General features: G+C 42.4%; 1 pseudogene; it reads right to left on the bottom strand.

The window, feature by feature from the left end:
* Positions 1 to 1,618: 1,618 nt before the first annotated feature.
* On the bottom strand, positions 1,619 to 2,218 carry Gm15180 (annotated as a pseudogene).
* Positions 2,219 to 7,331: the final 5,113 nt, after the last annotated feature.

The following is a 7,331-nucleotide window of genomic DNA, read 5'->3' as shown; positions in this document are numbered from 1 at the left end:
ATCTCCCACAGCAGGGCCTTGCTCTCACCCAGGGGAAATGTCTGGATGAATAGGAAGAGCAAAGAGCGAAGCAGAAAGCAACTTCTAAGGGCTATGCTGAGAGGTGCTCCTCAGAACCCACAGAACATAGGTGTTTTGACAAAATTCATGTTGGAGAAAAGCCCTGCGTGTATAGTATTAAGAGATGAGCTGGTCAGGTGAGTGCATGACCATAGTGCTGACTTCATGTATGAAATTAGTGCCTCTGTACCAAAGAAAGTCTTCTAGTCCTCCTCTCCCCTTTTTACTGTGTGAGGAAGCAGCAACAGGTGCCATCTTGGAAAGACACAACCCAGCACCAGACACTGAATCTGCTGAATTAAACTTCCTAGCCTCCAGGACCATAAGAAATAATTCCTGTACTATGAATTTCCTAGCCTACAATATTTTATTATAGCAGCAGAGAAAGATAAGACCCAGCCCAAAACCTTAACCAGCTTTCTCAGTTGTCAAAACTTCTCCTCTGAGCCCACCTCCATCACTAAATAAAAGATCAAAGAAAATTGAAGTCTCTTCTTGTGAGGTGAGTTCTCTAAGTAGCTCAACCTTGGAAACAACGCAGTCTCATAACCCTGGGACCCATGTTCTCCTTCTCTACTTCCCCGTTTCCCAGACACTCTTACAGTAATGAATCATCGCCCATTAAAGGAAAAGTTTTTATGTCCCTTAAGGCTGGCTTTGGAACATAGAAAAAAACACTTCTACACCTATAAAGTCTCACCAACATGCCTGTTGAAGCATGAGATGAACAAGGAAGACACCAATAGACATACTGTCATATTTTGAGGTGTGGCCTGTTGGAGTAGGTGTGTTACTGTGGGTGTGGGCTTTAAGACCTTTTTTCACTCTAGCTGCCTGGAAGTCAGTCTTCCACTAGCAGCCTTCAGATGAAGAGGTAGAACTCTCAGCTCTGCCTGCACCATGCCTGCCTGGATGCTGCCCTGCTGCCCCTTTGATGATAATGGACTGAACCTCTGAAACTGTAAGCTACCCCAACTAAATGCTGTCCTTTATAAGACTTGCCTTGGTCATGGTGTCTGCTCACAGCAGTAAAACCCTAACTAAGACACATACCAAACACACACACACATACACACACATACACACACACACACACACACACACACACACACACACACACAAAGGACAGCCAACTCAGGAGCACGGGATGATGGGATAGGGTAGAGGATGACGATATCTCAAGCCACAGACAACTTAGGAGTGCTTAATGCAAGAGAAATAGACTTACTCAGGGAATACCAAACCATTTGCTTATCTAATACCAAAGAGCCCTAAAAACATACAGACAAGTAGCATTATATAGACTGAGCAGGTTATACTAAGGAATATATGTGTGTGTGTGTATATATATATATATATATGTATATATATATATATATATATATATAATGTGTGCATGTAACAGCAATTAATGAAAAAGAGGCCATGAATTTGAAAGATAACAAGGAAATGTATAGAAAAGGGTTTAGAGAAAGGACAGGGAAGGGGGAAATGATGTAATTACGTTATACTCTTAAAAAGAAAAGAAAAAAATGTAAAGAGAGGGAGAATAGTCCAGTTAGTGATTATTTGAAACCCAACTTATTTGGGTCTTGAGAACTAATAATTGTTTCATCAGATAGTCCTTTATTGAATAGCTCCTTGCTTCTAAACTAGCTGAGCATGCCATGGCACTACTGTTGACATCATCTACGATGTCATGAGGGTGGCAGCCATCCACATTGCAGCCTACAGACTGTGCAGTACCTAGGGTCTCCTTGATAGTTCCTGAAAGTTCTCTGCCCAAACATGGGCATCACTTCTGGTGGGCAACATTGACAGTCTCACTAAAGGTGACATTCCCACTGTGTTAGTGTTCTTCTGCTTCTTCCTGTCTCTTGCTCTTCCTTGACGGCTTTGATGATCAGGGTAGAGGCAGAGGGTGCCACCTCAGTCTGGGCCTGCCTGTTCTGGATGATCAGTTTCACAGCAATCCTGAGACTTTTCCAATCACCAGTAACCATGGCAACATCATCACCAACTGTTTTTGGAGGCAGACCCAGAGGACCAATCTTGGGGCCAAGGTGATTGTGGCACTGACCTATCCTCTAATGCACCTCAAGTACACGACTTTGATCTTGTTGGGGTGGAACTTGGGCAGCATGGCGGAGGCAGCTGGTGGCAGATAAATCTGGATTTAGGATAACCAAAGAAAGTTGCACCAGAGCCTCCTCCAAGCCAAAAGCCAAAAAGTGAGAATTAATATTTAGTTTATAGATTTAGGCATTTATAGCCCTTCCTTGAGCTTAAAGCAAATGAGGAATCTTATTGTCCTATTTATGTTTATTTATTTTTGAGACAGGGTTTCTCTGTGTAGCTCTGGCTGTCCTGGAACTCACTTTGTAGACCAGACTAGCCTTGAACTCAGAGATCTGCCTGCCTTTGACTCCTGAATGCTGGGATTAAAGGCATGTATGTACCACCACTGCCCAGCTTATTGTCCTATTTACAATGCTAACAAATATTAACAGGCATTTTGAGAAGGCATTTGATTAATGCTTTGTCCCATTTATATACTTAATTAAACCTCTTTAACATTAGCAGTGTTTATAAATTTTACATATTTGATACTATGCTTGATCATAACTAAAAGGTCAAGAATCAGTGACAGATAATGAACTTGATTCCATTTTAGGTACTTTACCTGACTGACAAACTTCCCAAGGTACAAAAGTGATTTTTCAAATAGACTTAATAAATTGAGAATACAAATATATATAACAGTGAAACATAAATTCTGTTAAGTGCTACAAAGTTGATAAAATCTTAGATGTCAACTTGAAAAGAATCACACATAGCAAGAAGAGTACAAATGTCACAGTAGAATGCTAAGTGTGATGTATTGTAATAGGCCAAAGTCTTTTTCAAGTTGTGAGGTAAGCTATTATATCTGTAAGCTATTACATATGCACCAATTGTTTATTTTGAAGAGATTAAAACGATAGTTTTTATTCCCTTGAACATTAGCAGCCTTAATTGTAATTGCTCCCAGGGCTACTAAAATGTCTACCATGAAGAAGATGGTACCTTCCTCTCTCGGTTAACTGAGGATGCTAACAAGCTAACAAACTAAGTAGAATTCTGACTCATCAAGCCCTAGTTTGAGTCGATTTCTAATTTAAAGATGCAGGTTGCTGAGCAACGCATCCCCTTAGGTTACCAAGCCAGTCCACAATATCCACCCAGGTATTACACCTAATTTGGTGTTTATTTAACCTTGAAAGCATAGAACTATGTATTTGTTCATTTATCTCTAAAGAATCTTTTGGGGCTGGAGAGATGGCTCAGTGGTTAAGAGCACTGACTGACTGCTCTGCCAGGGGTCCTGAGTTCAATTGCCAGCAACCACATGGTGGCTCACAACCATCTGTAATGGGGTCTGATGCCCTCTTCTGGTGTGTCTGAAGACAGCAACATTGTATTCATACACATAAAATTAAATTAAATTAAATTAAATTTTTAAAAAAGACTCTTTTGTCCTTGGGCTGGTGAGGTTGTTTAGTAGATAAAGTACTGACACATAAACTTTGGACCAGATGGGCAGTACCCTGTGAAAAAGCCAGCAGCACAAGTCTAGAATCCCGGGGTCCAGAAATCAGAGACAAGAGTAGTGTTTGCTGCCTGGGGAATCTAGCCAGACCAGTGACTGCTACTCCAGATTCAGCCAGAGATCTAGCTCCAAAAATAGAGTAGAGACTGATTTTTAAAAGGCACTCAACTTCACATGCACAAATACCCATACACACATGAACATATACATAGGCATACATACCATACGCACATATAAAAGAATCTCTAATTCTTTCCATATACATTTTGTCATCTCTATATGCTACCTATAAGATCATACAACTCTGGACGTTAAAACTAATCATTGGTAGTTTTATATCAAAATATCTAGTTGAATTCTGATCATCTCTTACAGCTAAGTCTGAGACCCACGGTTGTTCTCCAAGGTCATGGCTGGCCCCACATCCTTTTCCTATCTTATGTTCTATGGCTCTAGAATTCCTGATTTTCTCAGACCTATCAAAGAAGGCGTCCCCAGAGTCTGCTCAATCTGAAGGGGCTTTAGGAAGAAGTTCCTGAAGCTATTAATTCCCTAGGGCAGCCTCTTTCCTACCTCCCCCAAGAACTACAGTGATCAAGGTCATTTGGGAGAACAGGGTCCTTGTAAGAGACACTGCAGCCAAATTCTATATCTCCCAGAAGGAATTGACAGCATAGCCCAAGCTGCCAACTGGATTCAAGATTTCCAGCTTCTAGTCCTGACAGTCTGGCCACTCAGTCACAATGCCCTCGGTGACCGCAAAACCAGCAAAGGATGCTCCCAGATCACAACCCCAGCAATGCAAACTGTCACGTGTGGCTCTCTGTCACCTGGTAAAACGGAAGAATATAAATAGGCTTGGTTTCCTGCCTTGCGGCATTCGAAAATAAATATGCAAACTGCGCATTTGCATTTCGGTAGCAAGGAGAAGCAGTAATATGAGATTACTTTAAACTGTTATGGAAATGAGGTCCAAAACGATTCATAGGGAAAAAAAAAATACAAGCTTAGGATGGAGCTGTCAATTCTGACTTCATGTTAGACTCTCCGAGATTGAGGGAGGTATGTTTTTCAAAAGGCTAAAGTGAGAGTTGAGATACACAGTTCATATAGCATATATGAGCCCTGGGTTCCATCACTATTAACAGGTGCACACACACATACACACACAGCCTGTAGAGTAAGGTGCAGATATTAACGTTTATTAAAACTAAGCAATTCCAATGCACATACAGAGTAAACCCCTGGCCTGAAAAACAATTTCTGATACCTCTGACACATGATTGTCGTGATTTGTGCCATATGCACCTGCTGAATGTCCAGTTCTCTCTCTATACCAACTCCCTTTATCTTTGCCTTGTAAATTTACTTCGGCTTTACCCTGTAGCTGCAGACTCACAGAGCTGCTGTGCTCCTTCAGTTTCTCTTTCCATGTAAAGACACCTACCCACCAATTGACAGACTCTCCAAATACAATGTCAAGCTATCATAAGCACCACTACTTGTGCCCTCCTCCACTAGGGGAAACAGTGCCTGATCTCGAAAAGTGAAAAGAGCCAAGGGCTGTGGATATTTGCTTTGACACGAGGTAATCATTTAAAAAATGTTCACAGGCCAGCAGGATGGCTCAGCAGATAAACGCACTTGCTGCCACACCTCATGATCTGAATTTGATTCCTGGACCCACGTGGTTGGTATGAAAGAACCAACCCCCTCAAGTTGTTCTCTAACTTACACACACACACATACACACAGAAATATACTCATACACACAATAGAATTTTTAATTAAAAAATTTATGGCGGAGTGTGGTGGTGCATGCCTTTAATCCCAGAACTTGAGAAACCAAAGTAAGCAGATGTCTGTAGGTTCTGGTCTACAGAGTGAGTTCTAAGACAGCCGGGGCTGCATAGAGAGACTATGTCTCAAAAGAACAACAAAATTTAATGTCTGTCCCAGTTGTAATGGCTCACACCTATAATCTTAGCACTCAGGAGGGCAGGAGAAAAGCCTGAGCTACAGAGAGGGCGACAAGCCGGTCAGAGCATACACACACACATGCACACACATGTGAGCACACACACACACACACACACACACTAAAATAAAATAAAATAACATAAAATACACCACTGCTCTTAATTAGCCACTCTAAGCTTTAGTCTGGGCTAGAGTTCCTTGGGAGACAATTTTCCCAGAAGTCTGTTCTTCCTAAACTCTCATCCACTTGCTTCCTTCTACCCAACACTTGGAAAGCTGAGCAATCTCCCTCAGCTACCTAGAATGTGAAGATGCAGCAGTCTTTCATGGTGAACTGTCACAGCACACAAGGAAGGCACAGCGTGCCAGCTCACCTTCCACCTGTACCACTGCAGTCTACAGGGGCATCTAACTACACAGATGGAACCTGGAAGGCTCAGGGAAGTAGGAATCTGCTACCTACTCACTAACAACTCCTGCCTGTGGATAGACTCCTGATCACAAACAGGACTCCACAGGTAAGTAGAGACTCCGGGCAACACTGGACTTCCAATTCCTTCTAAATAATGAACATAGAACCACTATGAGAGGAAGCTGGAAGGCAGAAAGCCCCCTATCTGGTATTTAAAGTGTACTCCAAAGATCCACAGGATGAGAGTACTTGGGTCTGGGCTTCAAAGCTCATCAAGGCAGATTCCTGGGCCTCACCATTTCCTTTGCATGACTTTTGAGACAGGTTCTCATTCTATGAGAACACTGCTACAGGCTCCCAAATGCTGGATTACAGATGTGCACCACCACAGCCAGCAAGAGTTAAAGACTTTATTACATTCCTTTGATGACTGAGATGCAGAGATGACACATTGAGAAACTACCCGAGAAGGCTGGAGGGGAAAAGAGAGAGCCTAACACTACCTCTAGTCATCCTAGCTTTGGAAAAAGTACCTACTAACACCCTATCTATGACTTGCCTGCCAATGCTATAATGGAGAACATGATCTGATTTCTGGTATTTTGAGGAGCTACTAGTATAGTAGGAATCACAGACAGATCCAGAATCCATGAAGAGCAGGCTGACTTCCTGCTCTTCCCTTCTCATCTCCTGCAGCTCCTAGAAAATATGGTGGTACTTTCTCTTTATCCCTGCCAATGTCAGCTTGTCAAGCTGGCATGCAGGACAGCACCATCAACATCTCTTTCTCCAACTGTTACAGCTTTTATTCTCCTGCTCTAATGGCCATCTCGGAGGCCTACTGTGCTCATTGTTTCTCAAACTCCTCTCCAAGCTGACTGATTCAACCTGGCTTCTCGAAGCTTCTGACTGAATTGTTCTGCTTGGCCTCAAACTAACTCTAGCAATCTGTTCTAATCTTCTGGCTCCTTCTTATTGTCTGGCTTCAACTGCCTCTGCTGACCTGCACTGAACTGCATGAACTTATGAATGAACTCAACTCCACTGCTCTGCGCTCACTCCCAACTGAATGAACCAAACTGACTGACTGACTTCCAACTCACTCCTTTCTCTCCCTGCACTGCTCTTAAATAGCTCCTCTTTCCTGTGCTGTTCCTGTAAGAGTTGGGTGTATGCTATCTCTGACTCATTCTGTCAAATCTTTTTCTGATTCAACACTTTGTCTGCCCCTCAATTAGACAGCGCCTTCAAACATGGCTGATTCCTTATAGAAACTAACCTTAGCCGCAC

This window comes from Mus musculus, chromosome 1 (assembly GCF_000001635.26).
Source record: "Mus musculus strain C57BL/6J chromosome 1, GRCm38.p6 C57BL/6J".
NCBI lineage: Eukaryota > Metazoa > Chordata > Mammalia > Rodentia > Muridae > Mus > Mus musculus.
This window is presented reverse-complemented; position numbering and strand designations above follow the sequence as displayed.